Source organism: Pristiophorus japonicus, chromosome 4 (assembly GCF_044704955.1).
Source record: "Pristiophorus japonicus isolate sPriJap1 chromosome 4, sPriJap1.hap1, whole genome shotgun sequence".
In the NCBI taxonomy this organism is placed as follows: Eukaryota; Metazoa; Chordata; class Chondrichthyes; family Pristiophoridae; genus Pristiophorus; species Pristiophorus japonicus.
In genome coordinates, this window is record NC_091980.1 from 71,899,196 (window position 1) to 71,923,733 (window position 24,538).

A 24,538-nucleotide genomic window follows, 5' to 3' on the forward strand; every position below is an offset into this window, starting at 1 on the left:
AGACCACTCGGCCTGGGTTGGGGGGGCGGGTGGGGGGAGCGGATCGGGAGGCCACTCGGCCTGGGCTAGGAGCGGGGGAGTGGACTGGCAAGCTCTTTGGCCTGGGCTGGGGGCGGGAGAGCACACCGGCAAGCCCTTCGGCCAGATACAGAGAGAGAGAGATCGGAGAATCGAACCAGTGGGGACCGAGACTGGGACTGGACCGGCAAGCCCTTCGGGCGGGGTTGGAGGTAAACTGCTATTATGTGCTTTTCAATTCTTTTAATGTGTTGGGAGCTGGCTGTATGCTTCACTTTGCAGCCTCAGCTCGCATTGTGTCCCTGGTTACCATGGCAGCCCGATCTTTTTGGCGCAGATCAAGGCTCCACCCCCAAAACTAAAGGTCGGGTTAGGCCACGCCAAAATGAAGAAATCCAACGGGGAAACTTTAGAATTTTTTTTTGGTGCACTTGGGCCCCCCAAAAAATCGGGCGTAACTCTTCAAGTACTCCAAAAAAAATGCTTTGGGGAAAATTGAGCCCATAATTAGGGGGCTTGACAAGGTGGGTGCAGAGAGTATGTTTCCACTCATAGGGGAAACAAAAACTAGGGGGCATAGTGTTAGAATAAGGGGCCGTCCATTTAAAACTGAGATGAGGAGGAATTTCTTCTCTCAAAGGGTTGTAAATCTGTGTAATTCTCTGCCCCAGAGAGCTGTGGAGGCTGGGTCAATGAAAATATTTAAGGCAGAGATAGACAGATTTTTGAGCGATAAGGGAATACTGGGTCAAGGGGAGCGGGCAGAGAAGTGGAGCTAAGCCCATAATCAAATCAGCCATGATCTTATTAAATGGCGGAGCAGGCTCAAGGGGCCAAATGACCTCCTCCTGCTCCTATTTCTTATGTTCTCATTATGTTCTTATGCTCACTAAACCATCTGTCATTGTCTTGCGACATAAGCCAATTATATAGTGGCCATTGCTGTCAAAAGACTGGGAGAAGAAGGCTGTGTTTTTCATAGTGAAGTGTTGTAAAGGACATTTAAGGACATTTTAAAAGATGGGGGCTATACGATGTCAACCATTATTCCTGGCTGCTATATTTATACGGCATCGAGCTGCAAGAAGGTTTATTGATGATCATGTTGAATGTGATCAAAAGAAGTCACAGACATATGGGGAGGAGGCCTTACCCCTAATGAATTTACAGGGAACAGCGCTCATACCTGCAGTTACCTGAGGCACAGTGTGTTAGAAACATAGAAACGTAGAAACATAGAAAATAGGTGCAGGAGTAGGCCATTCAGCCCTTCTAGCCTGCACCGCCATTCAATGAGTTCATGGTTGAACATGCAACTTCAGTACCCCCTTCCTGCTTTCTCACCATACCCCTTGATCCCCCGAGTAGTAAGGACTTCATCTAACTCCCTTTTAAATATATTTAGTGAATTGGCCTCAACTACTTTCTGTGGTAGAGAATTCCACAGGTTCACCACTCTCTGGGTGAAGAAGTTTCTCCTCATCTCGGTCCTAAATGGCTTCCCCCTTATCCTTAGACTGTGACCCCTGGTTCTGGACTTCCCCAACATTGGGAACATTCTTCCTGCATCGAACCTGTCTAAACCCGTCAGAATTTTAAACGTTTCTATGAGGTCCCCTCTCACTCTTCTGAACTCCAGTGAATACAAGCCCAGTTGATCCAGTCTTTCTTGATAGGTCAGTCCCACCATCCCGGGAATCAGTCTGGTGAATCTTCGCTGCACTCCCTCAATAGCAAGAATGTCCTTCCTCAAGTTAGGAGACCAAAACTGTACACAATACTCCAGGTGTGGCCTCACCAAGGCCCTGTACAACTGTAGCAACACCTCCCTGCCCCTGTACTCAAATCCCCTCGCTATGAAGGCCAACATGCCATTTGCTTTCTTAACCGCCTGCTGTACCTGCATGCCAACCTTCAATGACTGATGTACCATGACACCCAGGTCTCGTTGCACCTCCCCTTTTCCTAATCTGTCACCATTTAGATAATAGTCTGTCTCTCTGATTTTACCAACAAAGTGGATAACCTCACATTTATCCACATTATACTTCATCTGCCATGCATTTGCCCACTCACCTAACCTATCCAAGCCACTCTGCAGCCTCATAGCATCCTCCTCGCAGCTCACACTGCCACCCAACTTAGTGTCATCCGCAAATTTGGAGATACTACATTTAATCCCCTCGTCTAAATCATTAATGTACAATGTAAACAGCTGGGGCCCCAGCACAGAACCTTACGGTACCCCACTAGTCACTGCCTGCCATTCTGAAAAGTACCCATTTACTCCTACTCTTTGCTTCCTGTCTGACAACCAGTTCTCAATCCACGTCAGCACACTACCCCCAATCCCATGTGCTTTAACTTTGCACATTAATCTCTTGTGTGCGACCTTGTCGAAAGCCTTCTGAAAGTCCAAATATATCACATCAACTGGTTCTCCCTTGTCCACTTTACTGGAAACATCCTCAAAAAATTCCAGAAGGTTTGTCAAGCATGATTTCCCTTTCACGAATCCATGCTGACTTGAACATATCATGTCACCATTTTCCAAATGCACTGCTATGACATCCTTAATAATTGATTCCATCATTTTACCCACTACTGAGATCAGGCTGACCGGTCTATAATTCCCTGTTTTCTCTCTCCCTCCTTTTTTTAAAAGTGGGGTTACATTGGCTACCCTCCACTCGATAGGAACTGATCCAGAGTCAATGGAATGTTGGAAAATGACTGTCAATGCATCCGCTATTTCCAAGGCCACCTCCTTAAGTACTCTGGGATGCAGTCCATCAGGCCCTGGAGATTTATCGGCCTTCAATCCCATCAATTTCCCCAACACAATTTCCCGACTAATAAAGATTTCCCTCAGTTTCTCCTCCTTACTAGACCCTCTGACCCCTTTTATATCCGGAAGGTTGTTGGTGTCCTCCTTAGTGAATACCGAACCAAAGTACTTGTTCAATTGGTCTGCCATTTCTTTGTTCCCCGTTATGACTTCCCCTGATTCTGACTGCAGGGGACCTACGTTTGTCTTTACTAACCTTTTTCTCTTTACATACCTATAGAAACTTTTGAAATCCGCCTTAATGTTCCCTGCAAGCTTCTTCTCGTACTCCATTTTCCCTGCCCTAATCAAACCCTTTGTCCTCCTCTGCTGAGTTCTAAATTTCTCCCAGTCCCCGGGTTTGCTGCTATTTCTGGCCAATTTGTATGCCACTTCCTTGGCTTTAATACTATTTCTGATTTCCCTTGATAGCCACAGTTGAGCCACCTTCCCTTTTTTATTTTTACGCCAGACAGGAATGTACAATTGTTGTAATTCATCCATGCGGTCTCTAAATGTCTGCCATTGCCCATCCACAGTCAACCCCTTAAGTATCATTCGCCAATCTATCCTAGCCAATTCACGCCTCATACCTTCAAAGTTACCCTTCTTTAAGTTCTGGACCATGGTCTCTGAATTAACTGTTTCATTCTCCATCCTAATGCAGAATTCCACCATATTATGGTCACTCTTCCCCAACGGGCCTCGCACAATGAGATTGCTAATTAATCCTCTCTCATTACACAACACCCAGTCTAAGATGGCCTCCCCCCTAGTTGGTTCCTCGACATATTAGTCTAGAAAACCATCCCTTATGCACTCAAGGAATTCCTCCTCCACCGTATTGCTTCCAGTTTGGCTCGCCCAATCTATGTGCATATTAAAGTCACCCATTATAACTGCTGCACCTTTATTGCATGCACCCCTAATTTCCTGTTTGATACCCTCCCCAACATCACTACTACTGTTTGGAGGTCCGTACACAACTCCCACTAACGTTTTTTGCCCTTTGGTGTTCTGCAGCTCTACCCATATAGATTCCACATCATCCAAGCTAATGTCCTTCCTAACTATTGCATTAATCTCTTCTTTAACCAGCAATGCTACCCCACCTCCTTTTCCTTTTATTCTGTCCTTCCTGAATGTTGAATACCCCTGGATGTTGAGTTCCCAGCCCTGATCATCCTGGAGCCACGTCTCCATAATCCCAATCACATCATATTTGTTAACAGCTATTTGCACAGTTAATTCATCCACCTTATTGCGGATACTCCTTGCATTAAGACACAAAGCCTTCAGGGTTGTTTTTTTAACACCCTTTGTCCTTTTAGAATTTTGCTGTACAGTGGCCCTTTTTGTTCTTTGCCTTGGGTTTCTCTGCCTTCCACTTTTCCTCATCTCCTTTCTGTCTTTTGCTTTTGCCTCCTTTTTGTCTCCCTCTGTCTCCCTGCATTGGTTGCCATATTAGTTTAACTCCTCCCCAACAGCACTAGCAAACACTCCCCCTAGGACAGTGGTTCCGGTCCTGCCCAGGTGCAGACCGTCCGGTTTGTACTGGTCCCACCTCCCCCAGAACCGGTTCCAATGCCCCAGGAATTTGAATCCCTCCCTGCTGCACCACTGCTCAAGCCACGTATTCGTCTGCGCTATCCTGCGATTCCTACTCTGACTAGCACGTGGCACTGGTAGCAATCCCGAGATTACTACTTTTGAGGTCCTACTTTTTAATTTAGCTCCTAGCTCCTTAAATTCGTTTCATAGGACCTCATCCCTTTTTTTACCTATGTCGTTGGTACCAATGTGCACCACGACAACTGGCTGTTCTCCCTCCCTTTTCAGAATGTCCTGCACCCGCTCCGAGACATCCTTGACCCTTGCACCAGGGAGGCAACATACCATCCTGGAGTCTCGATTGCGGCCGCAGAAACGCCTATCTATTCCCCTCACCATTGAATCCCCTATCACTATCGCTCTCCCACTCTTTTTCCTGTCCTTCTGTGCAACAGAGCCAGCCACGGTGCCATGAACTTGGCTGCTGCTGCCCTCCCCTGATGAGTCATCCCCCCCAAAGCTTCTGAAAAGCAGTGCTGACAGAGATATGTCAACTCATAAAGGCAGACCCACAGCCTACTGGTGGCAACAGGACTGCACTGCCCGTTGAGGTGAAGGTCACTGCGGCATTTGCCTTCTATGTCCCCGGCTCCTTTCAGGCATCAGCAAGGGACATATGTTCCATCTCACAGTACGCTACACATTGCAACATTCGCCAGGTGACTACTGCACTGTACGCACATAGGATGTACTTCATAAACTTCCTAATGACCAAGGAGGCCCAGAATGAGAGGGCAGTAGTTTTTGGATGATTTGCTGGCTTCCCCCAGGTTACGAGTACCATTGACTGTACGCACATCACCCTGCGAGCACCTTTACACAATAAAGAGATTTACTGAAACCGAAAGGGATTCCACTCCATGAATGTACAGATCGTCTGCGACCATACTCAGCGCAGCATGACTGTCAATGCCCAATATCCAGGGAACATCCATGATGCTTTCATCTTACGTGAGTGAGAGCACTGCCTCAGGCTTATTGCAGCATCAACCACAAGGCAAGAGCTGGATGCTCGGGGACAAAGGCTACGCCCTCGCCATTTGGCTCATGAACCCCCCTCGGAACCCTTAGACAGAAGCCGAGCATCGCTATAATGAGAGCCATGCAACCACACGCAATACCGTCGAACTGACAATTGGAGTGCTCAAGCAGCGCTTCCGATGCATGGACCACTCTGGAGGCTGCCCGCAATACTCCCCTCAGCAGGTCTCTGAGTTCACTGTGGTGTGCTGCATGCTACACAACTTGGCCAACATGAGGGGACAGGATTTGCCACTGGGGATTGCAGAACCACCTCAGGAGAGGGGCGGGAGGGGGGGTGGTGGTGCGGGGGGAAGGAAGAGGATGAGGATGAGGATGAGTAATAGGAGCCTGGTGAGGAACCCATGCCACCACCACGCCCACCACAACCACAGGGGAGGCATCATAGAGATTTCGCCACTGCAAAAGCCTTATGTCAGCAGCTGATAATTGAAAGCTTTGCTTGAAGAGTGAACGCCATGTTTGACCGTTGCCTGGCCACTCTATCTCACCATGTTGACTATTCCTCCTCTTATTCTGCATATGAGACACTACACAGGAATGGTTAAGGTAAACAAACAGATTTTATCAAAAATGGAAACTTTTCAAACTTTGTAAATGTTGAAACAAACTTTAATAAACATTGACAAACTTTAATAAACATTTATAACTTAAAATAATTTGAAAACTTAAAACTTTAAAATAATAACAACAACAACAACCCCTACCCCAACATCTTTTAGCACCGGGTGTTCCCCCCCCCTTACCCTTACCCCAAGCCCCCTCCCTCGCCTGCTCCCCCTACCCAAAGTGGCACCAGTTTGTGCAGCAAAGCGGCCAAAGTCCTGCTGTATTGGGGGGAGAAACCTTGGAGATGCCATGTGGGGATCAACTGGAGAAGCTCAGGGTATGGAAGGCCCGGCTTCTGACTGGTGAGCATCCTGCTCGGCGTCACCAGTCACAGGTGGTGTGGGTCTGGGTGTGACACTGGGGACTCCAGTGTCACTGGTAGAGGCCATCAATAACGGGTGGGCATTGTTGGCCTCACAGGTTTCGCGGCTCGCACAGACAATCTGTGACCCGATCTCCATGATGGTCGCAGTGAGTATCCCTACCCAGGACCTCGAGGAGCTGTCGGGTGAACTGGATGCTCTCCCTGGACAGTCCCACCATGTCCAGTTGGACGTCTGCCTGTTTGTCAGCAGACCGACTTTGCCGACTCACCCTCCATAGAGACGGCGTACGGGATTCGACTCCAGAACTGCGTCACTGCACGCCACTAGTCCCAGGAACCTTGGATGTGTCAAAGCCTGAGAACGTGCAATCATCCTCGGATGACATGTTTCCCAGTGCCAAAAGAGGTGTGGAGTGGATCTGCCCCCACCCTGCCTCCCACTCCCCCCACCCCGTAGTCGGCTCCTCACTGCTCTCTTCCTCTTCCTCCTCCTCCTCCTCCTCCTCCCCCGCCCCTGCCACATGATGGCCTGATGTGGAGGGTTCATCAGAGGCATACACGGCCTGTGACTCTTCATCTGGAAGTAGAAAGCAACAGACCAGTGATAGCAGCAGGGGAGGGAACAGGGTGACATGAGAAAGGTTACATAACACAGGCTCATTTGAAGGGCCGCCACTACTCCATTATATGTAGTCCACAGACACTGCATGACATTGCCCCAACTCTACTCCATGGACACTGTATGACATTGCCCCAACCCTAGTCCATGGACACTGCATCACATTGCCCCAACCCTGCTCCATGGGCACTGCATCACATTGCCCCAACTGAGCCCATGGAGTGTGCAGGACTTACCATAACTGTTCAATCGGGGATCAGCACCCCCAAGGGCAGTTGCCCGACCATCGGCGCCAATGAGGCCTGCCACTCGCTCCTTCACGTCAGCCAGTGACAGGGCCCGACCACCGCCCTACCGCCGCTGCTCCTGGCGGTTATGCGACTTCTTTGCCTGTAAAGATGAAAATGTGAATGGTTAGCATAGGGTCCCTCTGCTCTTGTGGCACACACAGATAGCTACCAAAGCACTTATACCATACTGTGTGAATGTAATACAGTCCTCTGTTTAATTGCCTTGTAAGTTGCACGTGTTCATCAGGAGGACATCGAAGTGCAGAAACATCTTATGAGATCTCAGAAAGCAATCTTAATAATGTGTAAAGATCATTCATGGCAAATAGGGTGCTAAATTAAGCCTGCATGCATTTTAGGAGGCAACTGACAGAGAGCTGAGACCCAGCAGCAGCATCAGAATAAAAAGTGCGTCAGATTTATAATTTCAGTAATGAAGGAGGGCATGAATGAAAATGGTATTCACTGTGACGACCCTAGTGAGATTGTTAATTTTTTTTGACACTGGTCCGGCGTTCTCGCAACATTGCCGGAGGCAGAGACTTCTTCTGCGATCTCCGCCCATATTTTTCTGAATATTGCTGGGAGGTGTCTACTTGCACCCCTCCGATGTAAATCGCCCCATCTGTGCTCCACAGCACTAACTAGTGCCTCATTTGCCTCATTCGTAAACCTCCTCACCCTCTGTCAATCTTCTTCCATGCTGCTGTGCTCCTCCATGCTCAAAATCAAAAGTCAAATGGTTGATTCCGCCCCGGGTGTACTGCGCATGCATGCGGGTGCTCCCTGCTTGCACTAGCTTTACGATCGGACAACTGACCAGAAGCGCAGGAAGAAGAAGAAAAAAGGTAGGGCCGAACTTTCGGCTCTGGCACACAAAATCTGTTGTGCAACGCCAAAGTTAGCACTAACGTTAACGCTTATTATTGTTTGGCTAACGCTAACCCGGCGCTAAAAAAAAGATTTCACTGTGATTTGCGCCGAAAACGAGAACAAATTGCAAAAACCTGAAAATCCAGCCCATAATATAGACAATATAATTAAGTCTGACAATATAATTTGTAAGTTCTTCCCACAAAGCATGATCAGTACAGAAATGAATTCCCGAGAGAGTCCTGGAACAATCTAAGAAGCAATAGTAATTGGGTACTGTAGTAGAATATGTGTACAGTCTGGCTCACTGATACTGGACATATTTGGAATTTGAAAAGCGGCCTTGTAGACCAGGAAGCAGTAGAACTCTTTTCCTTACAAGGAAAAGCTACAGTACACAAAAGTGCATTCTTTGCAGTGGCAGATTTAGAAATTTCTTTAGGAGTCATGAAAACACACAATATGTTTTCCAAAGATCTATGTGGCTTCCTCCCAGAATGTTCTGATTGTCCTTCTTTGTCTTCGGTGCATTCTCCACTATTTGTGTCTGCCTTTGTAATTCTGCTTTTGAAGCCAAAAATAATTTGTTCTGGAAGGATTACAGATATTTAAAATATTAAAATAAAGTAGTCGTTACAAGAATCGAGTCAATTGTAATTTGTACCATCAGAAGGTAAATGGAGGAAACTGAGGGATGGAGCTAATAATGGACACGCTGTGTGCCCCCATAAAGGCACATCTCCAGTGAACGTTGGAATGATGCACAAGACACCAACAGCAAATGATGTCATAAATTTTACTTCAACAAAGTCACAAAAACGCCCCCCACCAAAATAAAACCATACAATATACAATGTTATGTTGCAGGGCACAAAACAACAACGAACCTTCTTTACCGCCGCAAGTTTCAGCTCGGGCGCTCAAAGTCTGTTGTGTAACACCTAACTTAACGCCAACACTCCTCCAACTTACATTTTCGCCGAAGCTTGCAGTCAGAGGCACAAACTGTAGGTATGGATTAACTTCCATATGCATCCAACAAAAGCCACTACCTCTCCTCTACCATATTCAACTCCACAACCACCGCTGTACAGCCTGGCTGTTTGACTGAAACAAAGTCATGACTATGTCAGAGCTTTCTCTAACTTAACAATACGAAGACTGCAGTCATCTTTCTGGCTTCTGCCAAGAACTCCATACTCTGGCCTCTAATTCCATTTCTGTCCTTGGTGTTCCCTCAGGCTGAATGCAAAGTGCATTATCTTTGATCTCCCATTTGATCCTGTCTTAATCATCACCAAAACTACTTATTTCCACTTTTGCACTATAATCTGCCTCTGCCATTATCTCTTCCCTGCCATCATCAAAACCCTTATCCATTGCTTCACTACCTCCAGAAGCAATTTCTCCAATACTGAGTCCCAAACTCCACCCTATATAAACTCCAATCTCTCCAAAACTATGCTAACCGCATCCTGTGCTGCACAGATCTCACTTTCCTATCTCCCTTCTATTCCCCCACTGCATCACTAACTCCTACTACATTGAATTCAAGATCCCTGTCCTCATCTACAAATATCTCCATGGCTTTGCCCTTATCTCTGCAACTTCCTCCAGTTCTTTGTGCCAGTATATATCCTCTGTTATTCTGACGTTGGCCTCCTTTGTATCCCTACTCTGTGTTTGGTGGCAGTGCCATCAGCCATCTTGGTTTCACACTCTGGAACTCTCTCTCCACCTTGCTACTTCTTTAGCAACCTTCAAAAGCCTCCTCAAAGACAACCTGTTTCCCCATAGCTTCCCTTCACTAACTATTCTCCTGACACTGCTCAGCATAGTTTACCATTTCTGTGAAACACCTTTGAACATTTTACCATGTTTAACGGTTTTGGAGACTATTGGTATGGGTTGAAATTCTGAATTATGACTCATTTACACCAATTCCAAATGCCAGGTTCAGCTCAAATTAAAACAAAACAACTACACAAATATACATTGTCCATTATTTAAATAATTTTTGGATTATTGAAACAACTATTTGGTGATTCGACTGCTTTGGCAATACCTTAAAATATGATCAATTAAGGCTACATATAGGGTTCTAAGCTGGATAGCTAGAGGGATATGTGATTAGATATCCTTGAAGAACACATCACATCCCGCCTATAGATGAGCTCCAACAATCTGCATCAAGGGGTGAAATCTCAGCCTTAGTGAATGAGATTCATGCTATCTCATTGAAGCACACAATAGTTTAAGGAATTTCTCTTGACAATAAAGCACTAAACCATGTTTTTTTTACCATATGTTACAAAATATACTTGGGAAAGTGGAATGCAGCGGAACTGAAGTCTTTATGCACACTGTTGATGTGTTCATTCTTGGGATATGGGCATCGCTGGCAGAGCTAGCATTTATTGCCCATTCTTTGTTGCCCTTGAGAAGGTGGTGGGGAGCCACCTTCTTGAACCTCTGCAATCTGTGTGGTGATGGTACTTCCACATTGTCTATATGTGTTGCTAATGGCCATTCTCTTGACACCGAGCTGCATAAGGAGAAATTAGGGCAGGTGACCAAAAGCTTTGCCAAAGAAATATGTTTTAAGGAGTGTCTTGAAGGAGGAAAGAGAGGCGGAGAGGTTTAGGCAGGGAATTCCAGAACTTAGGGCCTAGGCAACAAAAGGCACGGCCACCAATGGTTGAGCGATTATAATCAAGGATGCTCAAGAGGGCAGAATTAGAGGAGTACAGACATCCCGAGGAGTTGTGGGGCTGGAGGAGATTACAGAGATAGGGAGGGTCGAGGCCATGGAGGGATTTAAAAACAAGGATGAGAATTTTGAAATCGAGGCATTGCTTAACCGGGAGCCAATGTAGGTCAGCGAGCACAGGAGTGATGGGTAAGCAGGATTTGGTGGGAGTTAGGACACAGGCTGCCGAGTTTTGGATCACCTCTAGTTTGCATAGGATAGATATATGGAAGGCTAGCCAGGAGTGTGTTGGACTAGCCAAATCTAGAGGTAACAGACGCATGGATGAGGGCTTCAGCAGTGGATGAGCTGAGGCAAGGATGGAAATGGGCAATGTTACGGAGGTGGAAATAGGCGGTCTTAGTTATGCTGCGGATATGTGGTCAAAATCTCATTTCAGGGTCAAATATGACACCAAGGTTTTGAACAGTCTGATTCAGCCTCAGACAGAAGTTGGGGAGAGGGATGGAGTCAGTGGCTAGGCATTCTATCAGCAAAGCTGCTATGTGAATCAACAGTTGATCTTGTCCATAATCCAGTATGGGCTAAGTTTGTTCAATTTAGTCTGATAAAGAGGTAGAGAACGTAGATGAATGTTTATAGACTTTGAATTATTAGCAAGCCATTATAAGTGAGCCAAGGACATACGGACAGAATGACTTCTGCCATTACTAAGCAGAAAAATGTTTGTGGCATTATTATGCATGGATCCAATGGACAGTGCCATAACTTCAGATGAAGACAGTCGGCGGCCCCTGAGAAATGGTGTAAACATTTAGGGGGCGGAAATTCAGACCTGCCACAAACCTGGCGCACCTAATGTCTTTTTTGCTTGATTACCGCCGCTATTTTTGCGGCAGCCAGTCAATCGATTTTCACCAATTTTTTTTTAATGGCTTCCGGCGGTAATGACCGGTGGGAATCAGGAGTTTGCAGCGGTGTGGGTGGGTTGATTAGAGTCGAATAACCACGGGGAAATTCAGCCTTCTGGTCATGTGCAGCTAATGAACCAGCTGCTCCTTGGCCTTTTTAAAGGCCAGGGTTTGCAGCTAGGCCCTGAGGAGGGAAGGAGTTCTATTGAAGGATGGCTGGTGCTGTTGGACCAAAAAGGGCAAGTAGGTTTTCGGACGTCGAGTTGGACACCCTGATGCAGGCTGTGGAGGGAAGGAGGCGAGACCTTTACCCAGACGCGAGGAGACCCACTTGCGAGGTCTTTACAAATGCGTAGAGGGAGATTGCTGTGCAGGTCTCTGGGACCTCCTTTCATAACCGCACCGCCATGCAGTGCATAAAACGGCTGAACGACATCATCTGTCTGATGAAAGTGAGTACCTGTTCCACCAACTGCACTCAAAGACCCAACTAAGAAAGCTCTATACAGCCAGCGCCTCACTGCCAACCTGGCGACTCTCGATGACCCCGAGACGCAGAGTGCCCACAGCACCTGGTCTGCCCTCAAGGCCTCCATAACCAGCGCCTGCGAAAAAACACTCGGTCACTCAACCAGGAAACACCAAGACTAGTTTGACAAGAATGACCAGGAGATCCAGGACCTAATAAGCCGCAAGCGCAAGGCCTTTCTGAACCTAAAGCAGCAACCCAATTCGGGAGCAGCAAAGCAGCTCTACAAACGACGGAAGGCCGAGGTCCAACAAAAAACCCACAACGTAAAGAATAGTTGGTGGATGGAGAAAGCACAGGAGATTCAGCAGTTGGCCGACAACCACGACGTGTGAGGTTTCTTCAGCGCAGTCAAGGCCACCTACAGCTCAAGCACCCAAGATCCCACCCCACTGCTGGTCAAGAATGGAGAGGCACTCATTAAGGGCCTGTTGGAAGGAGCATCTCGAAGATCTCCTTAAACAAGACTCTGCCTTCAACGCGAGTGTCCTCGACTCCATCCCGCAGCATGCTAGCCGCCACCATCTCAGCAAAAACCCCAGCCCTGCACGAGGTAGAAAAGGCCATCCATCAGCTCAAGAACAACAAGGTATCAGGAGCAGATGAAATCCCCGCCGAGGCACTAAAGTATGGCGGAGAAGCACTATTGGCACGAATGCATGACCTCATCTCCCTTATCTGGAAGGAGGTGAGCATGCCAGGAGATCTCAGAGATGCCGTAATCATGACCATCTTCAAAATAGAGGACAAGTCCGACTGCGGTAACTACAGAGGAATCTCCCTGCTGTCGGCCACTGGGAAAGTCAATGCAAGAATACTCCTCAATCGTCTTCTCCCTATGGCTGAAGAGCTCCTCCCAGAGTCGCAATGCAGATTCCCTCCACTAAGGGGTACAACAGACATGATCTTCACCGCACGACAACTATAAGAGAAATGCAGGGAACAGCACCAACCCTTGTACATGGCCTTCTTTGACCTCACAAAGGCTTTTAACACGGTCAACCATGAGGGACTATGGAGCGTCCTCTTCCATTTCGGCTGCCCCTAAAAGTTTGTCACCATCCTCCGCCTGCTCCACGATGACATGCAAGCCGTGATCCTGACCAACAGATCCACCACAGACCCAATCCACATCCGGACCAGGGTCAAGCAGGAATGCATCATCACACCAACGCTTTTCTTGATCTTCCTTGCTGCAATGCTCCATCTCACGCTCAACAAGCTCCCCGCTGGAGTGGAACTAAACTATAGAACCAGTGGAAACCTGTTCAACCATCGGTGCCTCCAGGCTAGATCCAAGACCGTCCCATCCTCTGTCGTCAAACTATGGTACGCGGACGACGCTTGTGTCTGCGCACACTCAGAGGCCGAACTCCAAGCCATTGTCAACACCTTCACCGAGGCGTACGAAAGTGTGGGCTTTACGCTAAACATCCGTAAAACAAAGGTCCTCCACCAACCTGACCCCGCCACACAGCACTGCCCCCCCAGTCATCAAGATCCATGGCGCAGCCTTGGACAATGTGGACTACTTTCCATACCTCGGGAGCCTACTATCAGCAAGGTCAGACACCACCTCCAGTGTGCCAGTACAGCCTTTGGCCGCCTGAGGAAGAGCATGCAGGCTCGAAGGGCCGAATGGCCTACTCCTGCACCTATTTTCTAAGACCAGGACCTCAAATCTGGTGGCAATTTATGGTCTACAGGGCAGTAGTGATACCCGCCCTCCTATATGGCTCAGAGACGTGACCATATACAGCAGACATCTCAAAGTGGTGGAGAAGTACCACCAATGCTGCCTCCGCAAGATCCTGCAAATCCACTGGGTGGATAGACGCACCAACATCCGTTTCTCTATTGTGTCAGTAAGCACTCTAATAATGACTCCACGAGGGAAGGTATTGTACTTGAACTGATGTGACATTAGTCCATTTATTGCAGCTCCTGAATGAGGGTACAGCAAGGTGAGCTCCATTTTATACTTGGTTATCTGTAGTGTACAGGTGACCCCGAGGTCTCCACCAGTTGCACCCTCTGGTGGTACAGGCATAGTGTATACAGTGTGAGGATACATCCAGTAGTGTTATGTAACTTTACATTGAGTGTACAGGGTATATACTTTTTATACATACACAACATCACTCCTGCCTAAGTCTTGTGCCACTGGCCTTTGCACTGCTCTGGCCCTAGACTTGAGTGCCCAAAGCCCTTGCACCTTGTCGATGTTTTGGCCTGGCTCTCTCCCTGTAGACCCCCAAGTCCTTATTGCCACAACATTGGGAAATGGTCCGCAGTGGACGGCTGGAGGTTGCAGTGGGGATTGAATGGGTTCTGGGTGTGATCCATGTGTGTCCATGGCTACATACATCCATTTCCCCCCCACCCCATACATAGACCATGTGTATGGCTCAAAACCTGCATGTGCATACATGTACAGAAGGATTAGGATTAATTAATTCACTGTTTGGGTTTTGCAGTAGTGGAACAAGTACAGTTTACAGGTAAGGTACATACGTGATATCACAGTCTTGCCCCTGGGGTTTAGATGCAGGTGGGTGAGGACGCTAGTTCCAGATTAACCGTACTGTGTCCAGGTTGTCTGATGGCGGCACTGTGTCCCCTGCCAGCTGGGTGGGCTCGGATCGCTCACCTGGCTGAGTCTCGGGGCCATTGCCGTTGCCTAGTGGTGGGCAGAGCCACAGGAATGTGTGGCCTCCCTGTCCTCCTTTAAGGGCTGCAGTTTTCCCTGCTGCCCTTCAACGGTAGTGGGAGCCTGGTCATCCCAGGTCCCATTGGGAGGGCTGGAGGGTGCCAGCCTCTTGCTCCTGGTGCTGGCCCGAGTGGCCAGAGAGGTAGAGCCGATTTGGGGCAGGGTATCAGTAGTGGTGTCTTTGCCATTCGCTGATTGCTGGCCCTGCAGCTGGTATGCTCCCTGTGTGTGTGGCCACACTCCCTGGGGCATCACATTGGTCCCAGAGGCACAGGCTACCTGATCGGCTAGCCCGCTGGACCTGGGTGCGTTGCCCTTGGTTTTGTCAGTGTACATGTAGAACCTGGCATCGCACATCATTTCTTCATTAACTGTCATTATACATTGGCTCCAACCGCAATCGCCCGTTAGTTGCCTTTACATACTAGCATTTGTCAATTACATTTTTTCCATGTGTATTACTGGCATCGCTGTTCAAAGTTACATTTACATACTTGCATTTGTCAATTACATCTCTTACATGTGTATTACCGGCATTGCTGTACAAAGAGTGGAACTGTCCCTTTAATTGTGATGGGTTGCCGGTCTCCTTTAAGAGGGCCTTGCAATCTTTACCCCATTCCGGTTCGCTGCTTGGCGTTACGTGTTGCTTCCTCAACGCTGCCCCTCGTGGTCTGGTCGCGGCCATCTTGACTTCACCTTGTGGTGTGGGCGCCATCTTCTTTCTCTCCACGAGGTAGACTGCGGTGATCCTTTTCTCTCCAGGTTCTGCCACGGAAACAGGGAAGTTATATTCTGCGCCGATTTTCTTCCTCCGGAGTCCTGCCACTGGAGCCTGGAAGGTGAGGTCGGATCGTTTGGCTGGATCATCTCGCTGCTGGGTTGAGCGGTCTGTGTTGTCTCCGCGCAGTCTAGTTGGACAGTTGGATTTTCAGGTGTTATGCTGGATCCAAATTTGGGACCGCATAGGACGTCGATCACCGGGCCCTGGAGGCTTTCCCGGCTCCAACAGATTTAGATTTGTCTCATCCGCCTTCTTCCCAGCAGCGTTGGACCATCACCAGCAACGATCCACAAAGGTAACTTGTGCATCGCACCACCATGGGACACCTGGACATCCACGCTGCCAACGACTGGGATGGTGTTGTTTGTGTAAGTGAGCAGCTTCACTTGGATCGGGATGATTTCAGGTCGCTCAATTGGACTGTCCCAGAGTTTCTCAAAGGCCGCCTGATTCATCAGCGATTGGCTCGCCCCTGTGTCCACCTCCATCGTGACTGGAACACTGTTGATTTCAACTTCCATTTTCAACGGAGAACTCTCATGGTGCAGGTAAACATTCCGTACACCTCTTTGTGGGGCTGAGCCGCCTCATGGACTCTCTCTTCTTCTTCATCAGGGCTGGATTCTGGATGGCCGGTTGGCCCCATGTGGCGGACTCAGGTTTGCGGGACTCGAGGTTCTGTTCTCTCTCCCCTGAGAGAGACCACTTGCTGCAGCCTTGCCTCTAAAAGGCACCATTCCTCACACTGTATACACTATGCCTGTACCACCAGAGGGTGCAACTGGTGGAGACCTCGGGGTCACCTGTACACTACAGGTAACCAGGTATAAAAGGGAGCTCACCATGCTGTACCCTCATCCTTTAATGCGCTCGCTCTCTGAATGCTCCAGTGCCCACTGTGCCTCTCCCTCTGGATGGCTCCTAGTTGCAGCCTCCATGCGTCAATCCCCCACCTCCCCCTCACGGCAGCCCTTCTCCCATTTATGCTTGCAGATCAGACCACCCCTGTGGTCTCTGGTACTGGCGATGTCGATGTGGGCAGCATGTGTAAGTGAGGCCCTCCTTTAATGCTATCTCTCCGTGAATGCGGCAGCACCTACTGTGCCTTTCCTTTCAAAGGTGTGTTAGTTGCAGCCTCCATCCGTCAATCCCCTACCTCCCCCTCACGGCAGCCCTACTTCCATTAATGCTTGCAGATGAGAGGCCGAGTGGCAGCACAGGAGACAGAGAGGCACCACCTGTGAGACCAGTGCCAGGCCTCGATGACATCCTTGAGGACATAAGTTTCGATATGCCTATTGACAGCATAGAGGACATTGAGGACTCCAGCTTTGCTGACACCCAGGAGTGCACTTCATCTTCTTATAGGGACCTCAGTGATGAGGACGAGGAAGAGGAGGACACTGCTGGCACCAACTCGTCACTGCTTCCACCCACATGCACCAGCTCAGATACTGGGAGTGCACGATCTGATCTAGTTCAGATAGTACAGGGGTCTGCACTGCGTGTTGCATCGAAGCCTAGCTACCTGCAGCATGGCGAGGGGGCTAGGCAACCTCAGGTGCCATCTCTCCGGGGGTGGGTGGGCGAATCCGCACCGGAGTTCTGCTGAGGAGGACTCAGTCGAGCCCATTGATGTTGCAGCTTACGAACGAAGGGTGGAGGCCATGCATTCCAGGATGTTGGGGGCACTGGCAAGGGTGCCAGAGAGCCTATCGGAAGAGGAGCGTGGAGGAGTCCGCAGGCAATGGTGGACTCCCAGATTGTCCGTGTGGATCCAGCTGTGATACCGCAACCTGCAGTTAATGTGGCAGCTGCCAGTGCAGCACAAACGTGAGAGAACGAGCGCACCGGTGCTGGTTTGGAGATGATGGCCGCGGCTCTGGAAGTGCAGAATGCTCTGATGCATTCTGGGCTACAGGCCACGGAGCGTCAAACTGATGATATTTCTGCTGGCTTTGAGACTGTGGCTGCTCTCCTGCAGTCTCAGCTCAATGCCACCCAATATCTCAGTGTTGTTATCGCGGCTGGGTCCACCACGGGACCTTCCGGTCTGGCGCCACAGCCCCGACCTGACCTCCCTCAGATGGGTGGTGTTAGTAATGTGCCGCCCCGGTGAGTGACTCAGGCTCCTCAGGCCAGGATAAGGATGATGCGCTCCCTCAGGATTGCAGCATTCCCGGCCCTAGACCTGTCACTCTGCCAGTGCCTCCACGCATAACCTCGCCTGAGCCAAGCCAGACTGAACCCTCCCAGGAGGGTGTTGACCAGTCTGCAGCCGGACCTTCCAGGCCCAAAGCTGGTCGAGGGCGTCCTAGAAGGACATCTGCACCTTCCACACAGGAAACACAGCAGCCAACCCGGACCAATGAGGCAGCTACAGGGGAGACATTTAGGCGTAGTAGTAGATTAGGCACGGTTAAGAGGGGTTATATGGAAATGCACAAGGGTGAGAAATGATGTTGCTGTGTAAGTTTTTTGGACTGTTTTTTGTTCTGTTACTCTTTTGCACTGATTTGGATTACATGATAAATCTTTATTTTTTGCACCTATATCTGGGCAGGTGTCTCATTTGAGAGTGGGCAATTATGTATGAAGGCACTCATTGGATCCTGATCATCATCAGCATCATCACCATCCTCCTCCTCCTGTGGTGCTGCTGGCTCTACCCCAGCAGCTGGCCCCTCATGAGAGCCAAGTTGTGCAGCATGCAGCAGACCACCACGAATATGGAGACCCGTTCAAGAGAGTACTGCAAAGCACCACCAAACCGGTCCAGACAACGGAACCTCTGCTTGAGGATCCCGATGCAGTGCTCGATGATGAACCTGGTGCCAGAATGAGAATCATTGTAGGCATGCTCGGCCGCTGTCCTGGGGTTCTGAAGTAGAGTCAGCAGCCAAGTGGACAGGGGATATCCCTTGTCACCAAGCAGCCATCCACAATCGAGGTTTGGCCCGGTGAAGACGGCGGGCACACTGCTCTGGCGCAGGATGAACGATGCGTGGCTGCTGCCTGGATACCTGGCATCAACTGCCAGGATGCTACGCTGGTGGTCGCACACCAGCTGCACATTGAGGGAGTGGAATCCCTTTCTGTGTATAAAGAGTTCGGGATGGTGTTGTGGCACCCTCAGGCCAACCTGTGCAGTCGATGGTCCCCTGCACCCTGGGGAACCCTGCAATCCGGACAAATCCAGCCTGCCGCTCCACCTGCTTTCCTTGGTCATGGGGAAGGAGATATATTCAACTCTTCTCCTATAAAAAGCATCGGTCACCTGCCGATGGAGTGATGGGCAGAGAATTGGGAAATATTGGATATGTCTGCAGTGGCAGACTGGAAAGACCCTGTCGCGTAAAGGTTCAGAGCTATGGTGACCTTGGTCTGAACATCAGATCAGTCCTGAGCCTTGTGTCAGGCTGCAGATTTTGCAGGACATTGCAGAGCCCCCTCAGTACGTCCTTTCTAAATCTGAGCCTTCGCAAACATTGCTCATCACTGAGCTTCAGGAAGGAAAACTGACGTCGGTAGACCCTTTGGCTGTAGGGCCTTCTTCCCCCAGGTCTGTGCTGGGCCCCTCCAATGGCACCTGGCTGATCACCTTCTCCCTCTTCCTGGTCTGGAGCCTCTGCAGGCTGCTGCTGGCAAGGCTCCTGGCCCAGTATGTGGTGCGGGGGATCAGCGTACCTGACCCTTCTCCTCATGCCATCTCCCTCCTGGCCACCCTCTCTACGTGGAGGTCCTGTTGGGCAGCCATGGTTGCTGCCTCCCTTGCCCGCTGCCTCTGCTGATGGTGCCACCTTCTCCTGTGTGCTGCCCTGCCTCTCACAAGGTGCACAAAGCGTTGCCCTGCCAACACTGAGCCCATTCTGTCTGAAGGCTCGACCCTCACAAGCAGGTCTCTGTGGAGCAGAGAATGAGGCCCACAGGTCACGACTAATCAGTGAGAGTGAAAAAGTTTTCTACACTCACAAAAAGTTCAGTAAAGTCCACTGCAGGTTTAGCAAATCTCTACAGAGAAATCCGAAAAAGTTTGGATCACAAATACCCGATCGCACAAAATCTCTGTACTCCTCCTCTGGCGGTATAGAGCTGCCCCACAAAGTGCACCGACCCAAACAGCTGGCGGGGTCACTGTCAGGAGAAAGCTAGGTTTTTTATAGTGAATATGGGTGGTGTGGCCGCGCGGCAGCAGTGCGCACTCTAATGGCGTCGTCACAGCCGCAGGAAGTGGACACCACCCCAAAAACTCCCGCCCTGAATATGGGTCGTGGGGGCCAGTCGACTGGAATGCGACAGCCACTCGATTCTGCCGCAAGGCCGCCGCAAACCCACAGTAACGGGCCTTATCGGGACCCTGAATTTCGCCCCTTTACACTGTTGGGAAAACCAAGTGTGGCTGTGAGATATGAGAGTTCTGATTGTGCAGTAACCACAGATGTAGATCTCTTATTTCCTACACCTGATCACAGTGAATTTGAGGCAGACAAAGGGCTTACAGGACATGCCGAGTGTTCCTTTCCTGCAGTAACAGGAATAACCTGTATAGGAAGTTAAAAATTGCTTATTTTCAGGGGGTTCCAGGAACCACAGAGGCACCTGTGGCCAGAGCTTGGCTGGAATATCTTACTTGGAAATACAGGATTAAAAAAGTCACAGTTTCCCAAACCATGCCATTCGAGGTTTTGATTGGGAACAATGTAGTTACTGAAGAGATTATGGCCAGACTGCAGAGCAAAGAGGAGGCCAGGCTGGACAAGGAAGGAAAGGCTTTGTGAATCCAAAATAGCCAGCTGCTGTGACAGCTGACAGCATGGTGCAGGCTCATGGGTTTCATGCATCGGAACAGACAGGGGTCCAACATAATTTCGTTCAGGGGCTTGTTGTGTCGGCAACAAGTACAGCGGAGGTATGTGGAGTGGCAGCAATTTTAACAGCAAATGCCTTTCGGGAATGGGACTGAAGGAGCTAAATGACCCCACCACAGGGTTTTGGAGGAAGGCACAGAGAGAGAGAGAAAGACCTCACACTTCACGGCACAGTTCAAATCTAAAGACACATTTTATGTGGGGAACTTAACCCCGTGTGTCATGACTTGTTTTGATGCAGTTGATGCAGTGGTGATAATGGTGCTGGTGCATATTAGGAAAACCATTACATTTATATAGATATCACTGTTCTTATGTCGGTGAACACTGCAGTCAAATTGCACAGAAAATGAATGCTCAATTAATCTGTTTTTTTTTTGTAAGGTTGATTAAGGGAAGAGTGCTGCCCAGGACACCAAGAGAACTCCCTCTTCAAATAGTACATGGGGGATCTTTTACATCCACCTGGGCAACAACAACACAACACCTTGTATGTATATAATACCTGTCATGTACTAAAACTTCCCAAGGCACTTCACAGCGGCGTTATCAGACAAACATTGACACTGAGCCAAAGAAGGAGATATGAGGACAGGTGACCAAAAGCTTGGTCAAAGAGGAAGGTTTCTGTTGTGTATGCATGCCTGTTTACTGTGTGATGTCTGTAACACTGTTATGCCACATTGAATGTACCCTTATACTGCACACACCTTACCGGTACACCAGAGGGTGCTGCTGCTGGAGACCTAGGGTTTGTCTGCACATGGCAGGTAACTCAGTATAAAAGGGAACTCACAGCTCGTTGTCGGCACTCAGGAGCTGCAAATAAAGGACCACAGATCTGCACAGTTTAAGTATCGTACCCTGCCTTGTGGACTCATTACCTTGTGGACTACATATGCTACAACTGGCGACGGGAATACGAGGTCACGAACTACATGTCTAACCTCAGCAACTTCCAGCAATTTACAGAGGGGGAAGATTGGGACGCTTTTGTGGAAAGATTGGAACATTTCTTTGTAGCCAACAACCTGGACAGGGACACACCGGCTCCACTACCAAACAAACGCAGGGCCATCCTGCTTAGCAGTTGTGGGCCCACCATCTCCGGTCTTGTCAGGGACTTACTAGCCCCGGGGAAGACAACCACCAAGAGCTATGAGCAACTTGTAACAATCATACAGGAACAACTAAAACCGAAAGAAAGCATCCTCACAGCCAGGCACCAGTTCCACACTTACTGGCAACCTAAGGGCCAAGAAATTGGCAAGTATGCTGCACACTTAAGAAGACTAGCTGCACCTTGTGATTTTGGTGACCACCTTAATGAAGCACTAAGGGACATATTAGTCATCGGAATCGGCCACGAAGGTCTCCTACACAAATTGCTCTCGGCTGACATCACGGTCACCCTGCAGAAAGCAATTCAAGTGAGCCAGGCCGACATGGTTTCGGCCGGCAACTCCAGGCGAATACTGACCCAGGACTCTAAACTGGTGAGCGCAGTGCACCGCATGGATACTTCTAAAGGCAGAAATGCTGCCCCGAGTCTGGCAACCCTGAGTCCGCCACATGGGGCAAACCGGATGGCCCCGTGCTGGAGCTGTGGGGGAAACCACAGGGCCCACCAGTGCTGCTACAAAGACTATGCATACAAAGGCTGCAAAGAGAAAGGGCACCTTCAGAGAATGTGCAGAAACTACTTTACTCACCGCGTCTCTGATGAGCTGGCTGATCAACTGGGCTCTGACACAGATGAAGAGGAAGTTGTTCAAACCCTGGAAGTAGGGTATGGAATCTTTACCTGCTCCACCGAAAGTTCTCCGTGGACGATGGAAGTGGACATCGACGGGGTCCCAGTTTCCATGGAAATCGACACGGGGCGAGTCAGTCAGTGATGAGCCAAATGACCTTTGAAAAAATTTGGATGAATCCTGCCACTCGACCAAAACTGTCTCCTGTTCAGGCAAAGCTGCTCACCTACACCAAAGGTAAAATCAAAATTGTTGGCAGCGTAGACGTCCAGGTCTCCCAGGGCGGCGTGTTGAACAAACTCCACCTGTGGATTGTAGCCGGCGACGGTCCCACGCTGCTGGGCAGGAATTGGATGCACCGGATCCACATCAGGCGAAGTGGTCCTGTGGAAGAAAAGACCACCACAGCCCTCCTGCAGGAAAGCCAGGAAATGGCTGCAGCACCAGCAGCACAAGGAGAAACACTTGTAATCAAAATGGCCACCGCCATGCCACCAGTGAGCATGGAGGAGCATCACATGACATCGAGAAGCCAATCGGATTTGAAGGCTCCCTTAAAGGAGACCGGTAATCAAAGAAATTTAAAGGGGAAGTTTCAACTGTTTGAGTACACGGACTTTAAAGCTAAAGGTGCGATTAAAGGGTGCAAGTATGAAAATGTATGCAATGTAACAATTAATTTTGATGCTGGTTTAACTAATGTGACTAATGATATGAATGCCGGTGTCAGTAAGGTTAAGAACAAGTTTATTATGCTTAACAGTAATGATAGAGATTGTGAAATGCCCAATGTAACCATGTCTGTTGAAAGCAGGACACCCAAAAGTGATGCAAATGCTAGAATGTATAATGCAGGCTCGACTATGTGTGATCAGAGCCAAGGTGTCATGTGTACCGGTAGGACATTGCCAATGGACATTGGGTCCTACAGAGACCATGCTGATGTCAATGGAATCTCCCTGTGGGAGACCCCAGGTCCAGCAGGCTACCTGACCATGTAGCCTGGACCTTTGGAACGACTGTGATGCCCCTTGCAGGAGACACACACAGGCAGTGGGAGCAGACCCACTACAGAGACAGTGGTCAATGGGCAGCCCGGCCACCACCAATGGCAACCTGCACCAGACCAGCCCTACAGCCCCTGGCCACCAGGGCCAGCACCAGGAGCTTGAGACCAATACCCTCCAGCTTCCCTGGCAAACCCTGGGATGACCTGGCCCTCATCCCAATTGGTGGACAAGGAGCCCAACCAGTCTTGTGGCCCTGCCCATCACCCCACAACTACCCACATCCCCCTGCAAAACAGATGCACTGCTTTGAGTACTGTTGAGGGGGATGACTCATCAGGGGAGGGCAGCCGCAGCCAAGTTCATGGCACCGTGGCTGGCTCTGCTGCACAGGAGGGCAGGAAAAAGAGTGGGAGAGCGATACTGACAGGGGATTCAATTGTAAGGGGAATAGATAGGCGTTTCTGCGGCCGCAACCAAGACTCCAGGATGGTATGTTGCCTCCCTGGTGCAAGGGTAAGGATGACTCAGAGCGGGTACAAGACATTCTTAAAAGGGAGGGTGAACAGCCAGTTGTCGTGGTGCACATTGGTACCAACGATATAGGTAAAAAAAGGGATGAGGTCCTATGAGATGAATTTAAGGAGCTAGGAGCTAAATTAAAACATAGGACCTCAAAAGTAGTAATCTCAGGATTGCTACCAGTGCCACGAGCTAGTCAGAGTAGGAATCGCAGGATAGCTCAGATGAATACGTGGCTTGAGCAGTGGTGCAGCAGGGAGAGATTCAAATTCCTGGGGCATTGGAACCGGTTCTGGGGGAGGTGGGACCAGTACAAACCGGACGGTCTGCACCTGGGCAGGACCGGAACCACTGTCCTAGAGCAGTGCCGGGTGTGCAACACCCCTGGTTATGACACCGGCACGAGTTTGAGCTCCTGCTCGACCCATCCGCCCGGGAATGTGCCCACAATGACTGCCTGGGATTTGCCATGCCAGCAGCAGTGAAGAAGGTAAAGGTAAGTGCGAGTGTCTGTCCTTTTAATTTTTTTA